Genomic DNA, 17,606 nt, shown 5'->3' on the forward strand with positions numbered 1-17,606 from the left:
AGCAAGCGTTTAGAAACACTGCATCAGAGGATATTAAATAGGGAAAAAATATCAGGATCCAGAAATTGCTGGAGCTAAATTTGTTTGAAGATTAGGAGAGACTTATTTGCACTTCATCTGTTCTTTCCCTGCTATGGCCATTGTTGCAGAAAACTACCAGGCAACAAGGATCTTCAGTCAAAAGATTCATGTACCTTTTTTCTGATATTATAGTTTGATTGCTCAGTCTAGGCCGTGCATCATAACTACTTTGAGGCCAAATTCAACAAACTGACATCAACTGGTCCTCTATTTTATCTATAAATTATCAGAGGTCCCTTTGCATTCACCTTCTTCAGTTTGCCTTCATAGTTCAAGTATGAATTAGAAGGTATTGGGCGGTCTTCTTTCCACACAAATTCTGAAGCTCTCTTCTATTCTACATTTTTAAATAAACGGAAACATAAAGATTCTTTACAAACAAGAGCTGCAAAAACTGTTGCCATTTCACATCTTGTTGTTAAACAATGGCAAATGCTTTTAACAGCTTATATAGTTGTCTAGGTGCAACCACACTTCTTTGTTAAGCCTGCATTAGGACCAGATTTGCCGTTGAGCCTGCATTCTAGTTCAGTTTCATCAATTATGAAGATGTCACCAATGCAGTTCCAGTCTTAGACTGTCTTCTAATCACCCATCTCTCTCTTCATCTGAATCTTCCTTCTTTTTCTTCATATTTATGCATAGTGTTTATAAATAATGATATGTCAAATATGTATACTTTCACGCTATTCCTGAATGTTAAATTTACAGCCCTGGAAGAATTCCTTGGTTTCATTTTGTTTGCTTGAATTGATTTGCTTTCTAGAAAGGGCATGAATTTCTCAATTTGGCCAGCTCTTTCATAGATTATTAAAGAAGTCTTTAGCATGTAGTATCTAGTACAATGAGAAATTTGAATTACTGTAGCATTTTGAGTGTGGTTTTGATTTTTTTTTATATGCATCATTTATTTCTCATAATTTTGTTTTAAAACAAATAAAAGTTTGGAGAAAAAAAAGTAATCAGTCTTCCTTAAAGGATATCATGGTGAATTTGTGGAAAGCAGGAACAGAATGAATTTCTTTTCACTTCCTCACTGGGAATATTAAATGCAATGCAGCTAATTTGCCTGTGAGTTAAATTTCCAGCTTTATTTCAGCTCTTCAGTGTTGCTCTTTTCTCTTATTTCACCATAGCAGGGGAAGATGCGGTACTATGCTATCTGATGTACAGTGGAGGGAGAAAAGATTTGCATTATGGTTTCTCTTTCTAGCACTGATTTTCTCTACCAGAGACAAATATATACAGAAAATGGTAGACGTAATTGTTGTAGGAATCAATTGTTTATCGGTCTCCAACGTCTGCTGAAAAAATAATTCTCCCTTAGACAGATAGACATAAGATGAGGCTTTCTGATGGGAATTTCTGCCTTTTTAATGTAGGCTTGTTCCTTCACTTACTGCATTTCACAGATTTCATTTCTGCTGATTCCTGTCAGACAGAAGAGTCTGAAAGAATAGCTTTAAAATCAGCCCTCTGAATGCAGTTCCACCCAGGTCTGGAGCTTCAGGAAGGTTTGTCTGATGGAGCTGTTGGTAGATGGCTGTGGGAGGGATCCTGACTGCCACAAAGGACACCAAAACTTCTTGCTGTGTCTGGATGTGCTCCAGCACCTGCAGCCTTGTTCTCTCTGCAAGCAATGCCAGTACCATCCCACAGGCAAGGAGCAGTCCTCTTGAATGGGGTTGGTTTTTTGTGTGTTTTTTTTTTTTCTTAAGTGAAAACCTTCAAGAGTAAGCAGACCAGCCTATCTGCTTGTACATAAGAACCTGTTGACAGTCCCATACATCCATCTTCTCTGCCTCCCTCTGCTCAGAGGGCTTTTTAACAGTTCAATGACTATTGCAGATGTGCTGCTTTGGAAGCCCAAAATTCTGCTGTTGGCCAGTTAGTTTGGAGTTCGGTTGGAAACACTGCTTATTTGTTGGCTACTGCACTGCTCTCCTGCTTACTTTTCCTTCAGCAAGGCCAATTCGTTCCCCAGTGAAAGCATTATAACCTCAAGTATAGTAAATCATCTCACTAATAATGTCACAGTAAAATTATTATATCTCATTATTCTTAATTATTTTGCAGTGTTTCCACATTTTCCCCCAAGCTCCATGCTGGAGGATATACAGCCTTTCTTTTATCAGAATTAAGGATGCTCTCCAAAGAAGACCCTAAGGTAAATTTTAGTGAAAACAAGATCCATTTTTGTCCCCATATCCCAGGTTGAGGATACATTTCGTATGTGACAGAGTGGACATTTAACACGTTTATACCAAATTTAACAATCTCACAAACACACAAACATTCACACGAAGTCTGCATACATTTGTTACATATACATGTGAATTGATCATGTAAAATAGTCTTGCCCTGTTTAATCCAGAAACTTGTGAAGCATACCACACTGGTATTTCCATAAACAATCTTTCCATGATCTGCTGTTACACTTTTCCCTGACACCCACATCTGCCTGCTAGTGAGATAGTGGAATAGAATAGGAAAAAGATTATTTGTTTGATTGATTATTTGTTTATGTTTTGTGGGTCTATTATTTGAGCTATGTTTCTCCTTTACAGGCTCTCTTAAATAGCTAAGGAAAGTGAGGATGCTGAGGCTAAGAAGCCTGTGAAGGCACATGTTATAATCTGCGTATTCTCCTAAGGCACCAGTAGGCTAGGAGAACTTTAGCAATTCACTTCTCTGGCTGTTCTTTTGCTTGGGACTTCTGTTTTTAGGGGGACAATGTCCCGCAGGATGTGCTACCTATAGATTCTGAAGAATGATGTAGAATACATGATAGAATACAATTGCTATATATTGGCAAGTAATTGCCTACTGCATCAACAGTTTCATTTTCTCTCCTTATCTCTAGGAATTTTTACATATATTAGGGCATCATTTTCTAAAGCACAGTTCTGAGAACCCACAAAAGTCATAACTGGCACTTGAGGTAAAGGTCTAGTGAAGGTATTCCTAGAGCCCCATAGCTAGAACTTATACCCTGAGAAACATCCATCCTCTTCAGCAAGACCATGGTCTGGCAAAGAAAAGCAATCCGTCAGTTCGCTGAGCTCATCTATATGAGCATTTCATATAGAAAGACAATTTTAATAAAATGGTGCATGAGAAGAGGAAAGGAAGAAATTAGCAATGTGCCAAAATAATGAGTAATATGTATATACACAGGGAATTTTCATAGGGACTGGATACAAGATCCCAGCATAAATAGAGCCACAGAGGAGGCAGGAATTCAATTGAAGGCACATCCTGCCAAAATGGGGCACCTGGGGCTTAAATTGCTGCAATACACATGGAGAATTATCCCTCTCAGCATCAGAAATCACGCGGGGATTTGGAAAGGAAAGAAACTTTAATAGTCTGCTGGTTGGCCTGCTCTAGTGCCAACACACCCTAAATTCTAGCCAGCCTATGAGCTGGAAACTGATGTAGTACTGGTGGATGATCTGCTGGAAAAGCAGAAAGAGCACAAGTCCATCCTGAAGTCTCTGGGCATTTCAGCTCTGTTCAGGCCTCTCTTACAGTACCAACCAGTTGAGTGGGTGATTTAAGGTTAGGGGTGCTGCTGCCTCCCGGCAAGAGGCATTCAACAGGATGTGGTGGGAAGCTGAACCTTTACCTGTGGAGTTCAGGAAGCTTAAGTTGGCTATTACAAAAAAATTCTTCATATAGAGGGTTGTGAAACATTGCAACAAGCTGTCCAGGGAAGTAACTGAGTCACCATCACTAGAGGTATTTAAAAGATATGTAGATGTGGTGCTTAGGGACATAATTTAGTGGTAGTCTTGGCAGCACTAGGTTAACAGTTGGACTTCATGATCTTAGAGGTATTTTCCAACATAAATAATTCCATTATTTCTACGATTCTGGGTTTCATCTGCTTTCCAACTATACATCTTAAAGTGCACACATTCAATTAATTCTTAGTTCTTATTGAGCTCACCATCCCAAAGATAATTTGGGGTAAGAAACACAAAGCAGAGTCATGTCAACAAAGTGTCATCCTCAACAGAAAACAGCTCCCAGAGCTTTGTGAAAATGAAGAAAAAAGTGTCTTCATGCATTTCAGAGGAGACAAAGAAATAGTGAAAGGCAAGGCTGGCCAGTAATGTCCTGTTTTGGAGGAACTTCTAGAAATGAAAGTTTGAATGCATCTCGTGCAGCTTAACATCTGGTGGATTAGAAAGTGTGGGTGATAGCTTTGGATCTAAGTCTGAAGAATATCTGCATATATTAGGGTCAAATGTAATTCATGTATTTGATCCTGTTAAGCTCTGTGACTTTGACTGGAAAAAGAGCCAAAAAGAAAAGAAAGGAAAGGAAAGGAAAGGAAAGGAAAGGAAAGGAAAGGAAAGGAAAGGAAAGGAAAGGAAAGGAAAGGAAAGGAAAGGAAAGGAAAGGAAAGGAAAGGAAAGGAAAGGAAAGGAAAGGAAAGGAAAGGAAAGGAAAGGAAAGGAAAGGAAAGGAAAGGAAAGGAAAGGAAAGGAAAGGAAAGGAAAGAAAGGAAAGGAAAAAAAAATTAAAAAATTGGAGCCTGCCTCCATTCTCTGGTATTCTCAGCACAGTTAGAGTAGCTGTTCTTTGTTGTGTTTTTTTTTTTTTTCTTTTTAATGAAAAAACATACATACATGCATTTGAAGTCCTTTTCTCCACCTATCCTTTCCTCAAAGAAGCAGGGTCTGGGTTTATCATTTCCTGCTACAAGCAGGCCTTTAACACAGAAACAGGATCTTAGAAATTTTGTTCAGAAAACAAAATAAAAATGCCTTAACTAATCTACTTTCCGTGCACTACAAGGAATTCACATGGTCTCAGACAAAAAGCCAGCATCTTCCCTTTTCTATGTAGAAAAGATAGAGGCAGTATGCAGCAATATGGCATTTAAAAATAAATAACACAGAATCTGCCCTGCAGAACTAAAAGGCAATCTGGCAGCAATGGTCAGCTTGAGTTTCAAATTTCTTCTGTGAAAACGTGCATGAACTGCATCAAGGTTACAGCAGAGTGATTAGTACTGGCTTAATATTGCACAAGCCTACTCCCAGGATCTGTCGTTCCCTTCACTTAGATCTCTTTCATTTGCAGAGTTTGACAGTATGAGGACAACTGACGCTGGAAGAATATGGACTCAGTATGTTAGCCCAGGAGGAGATGAATAAGTATCACACAGATGGTGTGTGCTTAGAGGAGAGGACAGGACAGAGACACTCTACTCATAGCTGGCCCAAAATGTAATCATCTGTGCACCTGGCTTCAGACAAAGCCAGAGAAGAGATGTGGTTTTAGTTAGCAATGTAAGCTGCATCACAAAGGCAGAATGTCTATTAGTTAATGGCTAGTATCAGTTTTCAGTCCTTTTAAGACCATAAATATTTTAAATATCAAGGCATTTTTCTTTCATGTGTGTATCTATTTCTCTTAAGTGCATTCCAGTGCTGTTCATCCCTTTCTCCTCTCCACTACCCTGCCAAAGATCAAACATGAGTTTGTCTGAGGGCCACCTCCAAGCCCTCAGCCACAAAAGGTGCTCCTGGCTCACTACAGGTCATGTCAGAACATTTTGTGACTATTTCATACTTCCTATTACCTCCTAGAGAAGGCTTCAAATTATAGGACTAGGCAGTTAGTCTCACAAGGATGCTGGAATATCGCAACAATTAATTCAGTGAGAAGCTGTGACTGTTAATAATCCACCTGCCTGTCTGTAGGTGCCTGGGACAGATTCAGGCACCATTAAGGGATTGATACAGAAGCACAAAGCAAGCTTGCCTGACACAGAGCAGATTCTGAGAGCCTCTAAAATGCAGGGTGGAGCCTGACAGCACCATTTGTGTCCGTTTGATATGGAGAGTTACTGTTTGATTTGCCAGATGTGCTTTACCCCGTTCCACTCACCCATCATCTAATTTCCTCTCTGTCAGTGGTAATGGTATGTGGAGCGTGTTTCTACATATGAAGGCTTTCATATTGTACTCTACATGGGCTATATGAGTAAGGCATTCTGTTACTTTTCTGCCATGATGAGCAGTATACCGGTCTCTCCTCTGTTTTGCTTAACTTGGTTCTTTTTTTATTTCTCAGCTGGCATGATTGATATAGCCTAGTCTGTTTAGCAATAGAAGATAAATCCATAAGTGATAGTTCTAAGACTTTCCCTTTCAGCTTTAGTGGATGAATAGTCTTGTTTTCCTGAATAATTTTGCACTGGAGACATAATAGAATACTTTTATCAAAAGGCACAAGGACCCTTTCTTAGGCTTCCACATATATGGTCTTAAAAAGTGGCTCAATATGGCCCAATAAGCAATGGAATTTTTCCAAAGTAGATGAAAGTGTGTCAAGGCCTCAGTGATGAAGCTGATAGCAAAAAATGTGGAAGAAGGAGGTGGGCACTCGACCACCCTAGATATCACTGAGCATGCCCAAAGGGACATTAGTACATATCTATGAGTCTTTGAAAAGAAATAAATGTGTATGCCAATGTACTACATATGTATGTCTTAACTGTTGAAATGTAGAACCTGAGCTCTGGGAGTGTGCACTTATTTGTCAAGTCGCCTGCATATCGTGAGGAATAAAGGAATGTCGCTTTCCATCCACAATGGTGTTAGGGATTTTTCTTCCTGGATTTCAGATGACATGATGAGAACAAATGGACTTGCTTTCTCTTCTATGCCATTTATTCAATGTCAGATCCTGCAATTAACAATGTATTGTTAAAGCACACATCATTATTCTTATGCGAATGTGTGCAACTGGGCAAAGACCAGCCATTCAGTATTAGACTTCAGTATTAGTCACTGATGTCTTTTATTGCTGTCACACACAGCATTCTCCAAGTGAGGAAGCTGACTGCACAGGTGAATTGTAGAGTGGTGGAAAGAATCTGTGCCTTTGAATTGATTCTCTGATTCTACAGGTGAATTGTAGAGCAGTGGAGAGAATCAGTGTCTGTGAACTCACCCTTTGAGAGAACAGTCCAGAACATAGATGAGCTCTGGGGATGAGACAAAATCCTCTGAATTTCCCTCAGAAACACTCATGCAGCTTATTTAGAATAGATAACTCTGTTTTCTCCAACTCCAGCTGTTGTTTGCATAATGCCAGATGTTAAATAATACTAGCAGACCTCATGGTTTCAGAAGTAACAATAGGATCTAAGCAGTAGTAACTCCTGACTGCACAGTGTTGGCATCAGTCAGATGACAGAAGTATAGAAGAAGGGCAGAAGTTTAGGGACAGCAGAGAGGTAGCTCCTATATTGTAATCCTGCTTATGTTATACAAAGATGAATACTCCAGATTTAGTCTCTGGCATCATCTGGTGGCAGCAAAATATGGCAGAAAGTGAAGCTTATAAAGCTTGTCTGTCCTTAATATGAATGCTTTGAGTGCACACTTCTTAAGTTTTGTCATTTTCTGGAAGTGAAAGACACCCTGCAGAACCAGATATATGTTCCCATTCATCTACATGAGCGATTTGGGTTATCCTGGGTCTCTGTTGGTGAAGTGGTTGGATTTTCCCTGCAGGCGTTTCAGCACTAAGACTTCTCTGCATCACGGTAGTGGCAGCATGAAATTCTCTACTTGTACTTCCGAAGTTAATAAACAGGTAATTTTGTAATCACTTGCCTGCTGCTGAATGTCCAAAACCAGTTTAACATTCATAGTCATATGTTCAGCGGTGCTTAGTGTAACTGGCTCCTTTATATATTAATTGTGGCTTTCACATTGTCCTCTATTTGTTAGACCTCCAGCAGCTGGGGTCCAGATTGGAAAGAAGATGCCTGCAGTAACTGAATGTGTCATTTAACATCGTAAGCTTCACAGAAGGTGTTAAAGGGAGCTGGCATGCGAGCTATGCAAGGGACATAGGGATTCAATCACACACGGTGCAGTTTTAGACAACTGAATTGGAAAGAAAGAATGAAGCGAAATTTGTGCTATTATCTAGGAATGGTCCAAAAGACTTTGAAGTCAATTGAAAGATTTTCACTGACTTCCAGAGCTCTGAATCAGGTCCTGGATAGTCTTATGCAGAATGACAAGGAACCTTCGTCTTCAAGAATTCCTTTCAAGGGATGCTGCATTAGATGGCTTTAATTAGCTGTGAATGGAATTAGCAATGAAATGGAAAATGCTAAAATCTTCATGGACACTTCAGCTGTTGTCCCCTAAGCAATTCAAATCTAGACACCTTCTCCGAAATGTATAGATCTATACTTAACAACTACATAACTGAGGTCAGACACACAAAGAGGACAAGCTCTTAGCACTTACCATTGAAGTTAATGACAACTGTGGTGATTAACAGCTGTAAAAATCTTAACTCTTGCTGAGAAGCCTAAATACAGATTAATGACAGAGGTGCATCCAGGAACAGATCCTGCAATTAACAATGTATTGTTAAAGCACACATCATTATCTTATGCAAATGTGTGCAACTGGACAAAGACCAGCCATTCCACTAGCATCCCAAGCAGCTATATACCAAAGGGCATAGCTGCAGTCAAGCCAGACAGCTGTTTGGAATTTGGATAAATGGCATTGTCCCAATATTTGAACATTTTTTCACATATATGTGTGTATATATATATATATACACACACAGACACATATATGTGTCAGCCCTAACAGCTCCCTCATAACTTTTGTTCCTTTGCACTGGATTTTACCAATTTGTCAATAACTGTCTAGTAATAATGCAACCAGAACCAAGCACAATGGGCATGCTCTCAGCTGGTGTTAATTGGCACAGCTCCACTAACTTCAAAGTTATCAAAACTTTCAGGTGTGGTCACACCAGACATGTAGAGAGTAGGGTTTATTACCATGTTCTCTGATGTGGTGCCTTTTTGTATGCAGCCCAAACTGCATTGCTGACACATTGCAAACTCATGTCCAATTTACTGTCTGCTCTCAAACTCAGGTCTGTTTCAGCCTGTCTATTTCCATGGTTCCCTTGGTGAATAATGTGTTTTAGATAGCTTTCCCCATATGTATTAGTTTATATTTTTTTTCCAAGTAAGGTTTCATCTTGCCACACAGTGACCTACTTTCTGGTTCTTTGACTTCTTCAGTTTTGCTCTATTCACATTAGTCTGAGGTCATGCCCTCCCACACCGAGATTGTCAGCAGGCACAACAAAGTTGAGACTTAGCCTTTTTTCTGTTACAAAAATGCTAGAAAACTTCACAATTATTACTCGGTTTGCAAGATGTTCTGCAAACTTCTGGAGAATTATTGATTGTAAGCTGGTATCAGGTAATTTTCAGTTCTATTCATATTGACAAAACATTAAAAATTGTGCTACTGAAATTGAAGAGCCAAGCCTAGAGCTGCAACTGAGATATGAGTGACACAGGCACAAAACAGGGCAAAGCAAATGCCCAGAGCTGGTGGAAGCCAGTCCCTGGAGACATTCAAGGACAGGCTGCACCAGGCTCTGAGCAACCTGGTCGAGTTGAAGATGTTCCTGTTCATTATAGCAGAGCTTGACTAGGAGACATTTAAAGATCCCTTCCAACACAAATATTTACATGATTCTATGATCTTAGAACCATGGTACCTTAGCAGCAAAGCATTCTCAGCACTTCTAAATCTGGCTGCCAGGCCAGTGCCTCCTAAAAGTCAAAAGTGCTTGAAAGCTGCTCTAATTCATCTCACCTCAGGCAGGTGGAAGCCAGGCATAGGTGAACATTGAGAAACAGAAGGGGACATGCCTGTGTTGGAGACATGGAGTAGGGATAGCACAAACAGCTGGTTTACATCCGGGGGTCCATGTAAGACACAAAGGTCCAGTGTCAGGCCCGCTCCACGTACTGCTCACCCATTTCCATTACTCTCAGACACGACTGAAATCTATTGTAAAAAATTTTACCTGACAAGATTTTCCTACTTTCTATCACACTTCTGTGATGTAAATTCTGCTGCTTATTTATCCCTTGGCAGCTGTGATTAGACACACAGGACTGAGGCTCAAAGACAGCCCTGTGTTCAGGCAGTCAAACGATGAACTTACTGTGGAACGTGGGTAAGGAGCTATAGCAGAAAGCAAGAGCTGAAACACAGTTTTTGCCACGAGCTCCTTGGACACAGTGTGGTACCCTCAAATCGCAGGCCCAGATAGAGGAGCTGTGCTCTGTCATCTCAGTACTAAACCACTGAAACTGCCCCTGTTGCAGCCTCCACCCGGGCATTCTCTCAAACATTCTCCAAGGATCGCTCCCAGCTGGCAATCAGGACACAGCCACTCTGCTTAGAGGATTGTATCTCCAAGCTGTGTACAAACGACAGCCACATTATGACAGCCAGATCTATTTGTTTTGCCAGCATAAAAATATCCTTACCCCTGTAAACAGATAAAAATAGGAGCTGAAAACGGAAAATTTCTGAAATGAAAAGAAGGATTCAGCAAGTAGATTCAAACAACGTGAGTCCAACCGGCTCTGTGAATTCTGACATTTTAAAGTAGAGTGAAAGAAGAGAAGAGGAGAGGAGAAAGGGGCAGATAGAGGAACTTGTAGTGGAAGGCAAGATAAAAGCATTTTTACATAAGGGAACACGCAGTATATGGGAAAGTTAAAGTGTCCGAATGAGGGCTACAAAGATGGTGAAGAGTCTGGAGAGCAAGGCACATGAGGAGCTGCTGAGGTCCCGTGTGTGCTCAGCCCAGAGGAGCTGAGGGGAGGCCTGATGGCGGCTGCAGCTCCTCACAGGGAGCAGAGGGGCAGCGCTGAGCTCTGCTCTGTGTGACAGCGACAGGGCCCGAGGGAACGGCATGGAGCTGTGTCAGGGGAGGGCAGATGGGGGTTGGGGACAGGGTCTGCACCACAGGGCGTGGAACAGGTTCAGCAAGGCTATTTCGATATGTAGCTTCTTCTACAAAGAAGGGAATTTTAGCTAGTTCCATTCACGTAAATACACAGTAAATAGAAAAATTATGCTAAACACGCTATATCAATTATTGAAAACTAAGATATGTCGTATTACATAAATACATATCTGACCACTGAAATAGATAAAAAGGCAGCATTCACATGAAAAATATATATATATTGTTAAAGGATGTACAAAACACATACGCAAGCAACTGTTGGTGAGTAAGATCAGCTGTGGTATTGTGTGTTCTCGGTCTGGACCCCTGACACCAGCCTCTGCTGCCTGTAAGCTCTGTTTTCCATCCTCTTCCACCCAGTGAATGGGTACCTCCACATTCATTCTCATTCCTTTTCTCTCTTCATCTGTTCTCTTTTTCCCTTGTACAGCACCCTACCAATCTTTCCCCTCTTCCAGTTTTCTATTGCCTTCTTATTGACAACTCATTTCCTTTCTTTTTGTTCCCAGGCTGTAATTCCCATTCAGGGTATTCATGCCCTCCATTCCCTTTTGACCCATTCCAATCATCCATTTCATTACTGTTCCCTAAATTCTCTCCTACCTTTTACTCTCTCAAGAATTCCCATTCTTTCTCTAGAACACTGGTATTCTGAAGCTGCCACAAGTCTCCCACATAAGCCTTTGCTCTGACAGAGTACTATGAGCCCACCAATAAGGGTTATTGTCTTTCAGAGCTGGCTGCTCTTTGTACTATAGTCCTTCCACCTTTTCTCCCCCTCATCCTTTCCTCTGTTTTTTGCTTTCTGCAATCATCTTCAAGGAGAGTAACTGCCAGCATCTTCTTTCTCTTGTTGCACTTTATGATGTAATTACTTTGGTGCTGTTAATGACCTGCCCAGCCATTAGTCTCTTTCACACACACACTAACTGAGCTGCTTGTAGGGATGGGGAATTGGAAAGAACCAACACAAATGGGAAGTCTTCAGATTTAGGACGAGACAATAACAAAGGGTAAACAGAAAGGTCCAAATGACTTTTCTTCCATATATACACCCCATCGCAACCCAGAGAACATTTCTAAAACCTGATTCCTAACATAAGACCTGTAGCACAAAGAGTAAAAAGACACACATACGACTGGAAAAGAACTGGTGAGATGAAAAATTGTCCCAAACTTTAAGGGAAGCATTTTGTGCAGATTCTGGGATCACCTGACTTCAAGTTAAAAAATAAAATGTTAAGGGCACACTGGACCTGGAAGTGCTCTAAATTCCAGCATATTCTATATTACACTTTGAGGATAGCCAGCACTCAGTAGGGATTTAGGCTGCACACAGGTTATATCCAGTCTTGTAACAGGAAGGCCTTCACTGCCTCTGTCCCCAGTGTTTTTGTCTAACAGCAAAATCAGGAGGGAAGGAGAAACAACACCAAATGCCAGTAGCTCAGCAGGCAGCTGTGGGATGCAAGGTTCTTCAAACAACAGCACTGCCTGGGGTCTATCCCATCTCCACATCAGAAATCATGTCAGAACTGGTGCACGGGTGCCCAGCAAGCAAGAAATTTTAGCAGCTATTTCCACTAGGAAGCTATTTCCTCTCTTCCATCTAGGAAACCCTGGGGATACAGGGCACAACAGGTCAGATGTAGCAGTTGTGCTGAGCAATTTGACCTGGAGAAAGATTCATTTTTGATCTTAAATCTGGAGAATGGTTTAACCTGGACTGTGGAAACAAGCCATATCTCCTGGAACATAGGAGACACTTCAGAACTGCTAGCAGCATAGGATCTAGGGAAAGTGTAGAAGTGTTCACATTTCACATATGCAGGCTTTGAGCATGAGTATGAATATCAGCAGTGTATTCTGCAAAGTCTGAATCTGCAAAATTTTGCCATGTGGATTCACAGTGTGGCATTATTGTGTGCATATGGGTGAATTATCTCTGGTGATAGGAAACTGCCCTTTGAATAAACTAGCGATTCACATATATAGACTTCCACTTCTATATCTCAGCTGTATCGACAGCCACATTACTCCACTGTTGCTCATTGAATTTCTGCAGAAACATCCAAAAACGTTCTGTGAAAATAAAAGCAAAACATCACAAGGCAAGCAACATGCAGATCAATATAGCTTACCTCTGTTTCCCAGATCTCAGGGTGCTGAATATCCTAGAACTGCAATTCCAGCCCTAGGCAAAAGACAATTGTTTTAATTGATTCTTATTGGCAGAATCCCCAACTACAGATTGAAATACCTGCATAACTGTTAAAACAGATCTCTTGGCAAAGCACAGAGAAATTGATTTAGCAATTGGGAGCAAAGGAAGAGGGGAAGAAACTTCCTCTTCAGGGAAGAAAACTGGGAAACAAATCTAAAACTACATTAGAAAATTGTTCTCCACAGGTACCAAAATAAAACCCAGTGAGATGTCCCACCTACATCCTTCCTGTCCCTTCTCCCCTGTTAAGGACTGAGAGGCAGGTATACCCACAGCAATTAGACTTAAACAAACAAAACAAATTGGAGAGGTCATGAGTGTGCTACCCAAGTGTAAAGAACAGGCCTCTTGCATCAGCATTTAGTGGGCCAGTATGTGAGAATGATGGATGGAGAGTTTGGGGGAAGGGAGATAAGGAAGTGTCCTTGCTGTTGAAGCCCCCATTGAGTTTGATGGGAATATGTGAGCAGGAGACTTGCAAGGAATATGGAGCTGATAATCAAAAACATGACAGGGAAACAGATGTTGCCTGCTTTGGAGACTCTCCTTGCACATTCAACACAATAGAAAGGGCTCAGATAATAAAACAGAGAGGATCCCAGCAAGAAATATAGCGTGCTGACACTTTTATGACCTGAGATGCTTACAAAATACAGAAATGGCGTTTTGTTTGCTTTCCATGCGCAGCTTGATATCACATGCTCAGCTCTCTCTGCTGCCACTCGGAGTCAGGAAAGACGATATATTTTCCTTTCCAGATAAACCTAGTGATTCTAGTCAGGTGCAGAAAGCAAATAAATTACATAAGAAGACTTTTTGTATCTATTAATCAAGAGGCTTGTCATTTTCCAGGCCTTGATCCACATGAAAGAAAGTGAAGAGGGGGAGGGGTAGTAAGGATGTGGAAGGGAGCAGAAAGACTGCTCTTGCTGGAGCTGCTTGAGAGTTTTCTCATAGCACAGGACCACAGCTTAGACAAACACATGGAAAAACAACTCTCTGCCCACTCTGTTTGGAGCTTTCTCTGCAATCCAAGGGGGGATGCTCCAAAAAGAGAAAATCATGAACCAGAAATATTCCATTATGCTTTCGGGGCAGTTATTCTTACATTTCCTTTTTCTTTTGAATGTTGAGAGGAAAATATCCCACTGCTGAAAAAAAAAGGAGGCATATTCAACAACCTGTCTTCAAGTATATCCTGACAGGCCAAGTCACAGACCTAGAGGTTCTTTTCCAGTACACAGCTAGATATTTGTGAAGTATAGCAAGGAAGTCATGAAACGACACAGTTAGTTACTTACACAGATAAAGGAGATAGTTATCACTCTAGAGTGCAATAATACCAATATCAAGAAGAAAGATACAATAGACTCAGTAGTTTTCATGAGAAACTGACTCTGTTTCACTCTGCAACTAACTTTATATGCAGCATTAAAACAAGACAGAATAATCTTATTAGGGTCACATTTACTTTCTTCCTTAGATTGCTGTGAATGTAAATCAGAGAATATTCATGGTGTTTTTGAAATCTTCCAAGAAAACAAAATAGAAAAGCATAAAATTACTGTATGGAAGGGTTGAATTATTGCTTCAGATCAAATATGAATCAGAGAAATATCCCACACAGAAAAATGACAGGAAAGTTCTTGAACCAGGAGCCTGGTTCACAGCCAAAGGGTAAATCTGGTTCTCTCTGAATCAACTACCTGAGAAAATCTGTCTGCTCATAGCTTGTATGGTTGTATAGCAACAATGTGGGTGAAGGAAATTTATCTCTGAGGCTAGTTACAAAGGTAAATACTGCCTTAGGGAAGTTGGTTTCTCTAAATTCCTTCTGTCTTTAACAAAAGAATGGCTTTTCCAGAAGGCACCTTGGGGCACTAGAGCTTACACTCTTTTGCACTGATTCCTGGAGGTTTCTATACAAAAGTGAGCTGAAAGGCATCTTTCTAATTTCTGCACAAGAATATGCCGCGGCGAAAGAGTTAATGCTAACAGTTAAAGCATTACTGTGATTAGAGTGATGCTTCTGATTCTGGTGTCCACATTCATGACAGGATGGTAGAAATTGGAATGAATTTGGAAAAAAAAGTTTAATGACTAATAATGAGGTCAGGACTAATAGTGAGGAAGGAAGAAACACAAACCCAGTAGCTTATCCAATAGACATTTGAGATATCATTCTAATATGGATACCATTTTGATCATAGATATCAAATATCTATATGAGGAAAAGGTATCCACAAAGGGAGAGCCTTTTAGTTGGGCAAGAAAAGACAGTGTGAGAATAAAAAATTTCAGTTGGAAGGATTTTCTAATTAAGCACTAAAATTACCTACTGAGAGACATGAAGGATTTTCTGTTCTAAAAAACCTTTACATCAAGACTGAAAAGATTTACAAAGGCTATGTTACGACTCAGGCACAGGCTACTAATCTCACGAAGTGAAAAAAAAGGAAAACCTAAAACCTTTTGTTTTATGACTTTAATCTTGAATTCTCTAGAGGCCTACAGTTTTTTGCAGCTCTTCCAATAAACTCTTAGCTTGTTGGCAGTCTCTACACTGAGGCAATATTATCAACATATTCTGCATCAACCAAAGATGATTCTGTAATTTTTATTCCAACTGTAGCATCTGTTATCAGATAGTAAACTGGAACACTGAAAAGACTGGCTAACAAAGGTTTCTCGAGCGTATCCCTGTTGAAAGCAAATCCACAAGACAGCCATTAAGTCTTTCATAATTAACGGCAATGTGGTAAAGTTTCTTAACTGTCTACTCTAACTCCTAGGACGAGGCATTCATCTCTGTGATTTATACTGTGATTTGCTACATTTATATGATCTGCAAGCCCTAATAGTTATAACAGAATACCAGCTACAAAACTTTCTCCTCACCTGGGTTTCTTGTAGCGATATTTTTCTTGCTTGCTTTTAATTAGAAATGGCGCACACCCTTTCATAACATTTCCTGTTCTGGAAGAATTTAGTTAGTTACTTTACTTAATACAGTTCTCCTTTAATATTTTTTTCTGCTTTGGGAAGGTATTCCTCAAGTACTCTCTGTAATAAAATGTCAAAGTATTTTCAGCATTAAAGCAGTTCTTCTCAGTTCCCTTTCAGTTGGAGTTCATATAATTTTGCCAGGAGGGGAGCTGAGGAGCAGTCCATCACTGCATTGATCTGGATTTTAATACCCTCCACAAGCAGCAACAGTGGTGTTTCAGGGCCAGCAACTGCCAGGTATTCCTCAGAGCTTGTCACCACTCAAGTGTGCAGTTGTCCTTGCCAGGGGGATTCTGGCTTGTAGAGTACAACCAGACTGTGCAGCCTGCGTCACCCAGATTCATCCAAAGCAGACAACAATGATCTGCCTTTCCCTCGATACTTTGGAGATGCTCTGGAAATCTCTGTGGTATGTAGCTTCTCTGTTCTTCATTCATTTATTTTCTGGTGCATCTTGAAGTGTTCATTTCAAAATGACAAATAATAAAACCACTTGGTAGGACTCAGCAAGGTCTTCAATTTACAGATATCCATTTTTCTAATAGTCCCAGCTCTTTAATCAACTTTTTGTCTCTTTTCTCTGTATAACCCTGTTATTCTATTCTAAACACTTTTAGATCATATAGGAGGTGATGGAACGAGAAGATGCGTGATTTGCAGCGTGATGAAAATCACTTTTAAAAAAGGTGTGAGGAATTTAGAGATGAGACCTAATGGAATAGCATCATAATGTGCCAGTACAGTGAACGTCATCTTTCAGCGCTGACCACACATTCTGGAGATTCCTTCTGGTTTAGACTGTATTGTATCACCTCTGTTAACTTTCAGGGGTTAGCAGCAGAGGATGGCTTTGAGGGTGGTTGTGCACATCCATCTTCAGTTCCTGTTTTGTTTTCTGGTTGGACCATCACACATCTGTGGTGCATAACAGATGGGCTGGAATATTCCAGTTCATCTGTGTGTATTTAAAATGGTTGGAAGTTCTGAGGCAAAATGAGCTCTAGGTGGGAAGTTTGTGAGAATTTACGGATGACTGACAGGCATCAGGGCTGCATGCTGCTGAGCCCACACAGCAATTCAAGGTCAGAAACTGATGCAACTACCTGACAGAGGCAAGTTATATTGAGAGTATAAATTACAGTCCCTCATATTGCAGAGATGCCCACCACAATGGACATAGCTGTTTATACCATATATTTCCTCCTTTTATTTGTTTTATACAGTTGATACCCAAAATATTTCTCTCTGCAATGGTTTTAATCCTCACCATTTCCATATGCTGAAAGACCTGACTTAAATCAAATACTGGAAAAATCACCATATCCCTAAATAAATTGCTTCAGTTACTTCACAGGCGTGCACATTTTACAGCAGTTTCAATTTGACCAGACTGAACTTTCAAACACTGCACTTTTGTGTGTCTTTATTACTGAAATTTAAGAGCTGTAGT

The sequence above is a fragment of the Phasianus colchicus genome, chromosome 1 (assembly GCF_987193195.1).
Source record: "Phasianus colchicus chromosome 1, bPhaCol1.hap1.1, whole genome shotgun sequence".
Taxonomy (NCBI): domain Eukaryota; kingdom Metazoa; phylum Chordata; class Aves; order Galliformes; family Phasianidae; genus Phasianus; species Phasianus colchicus.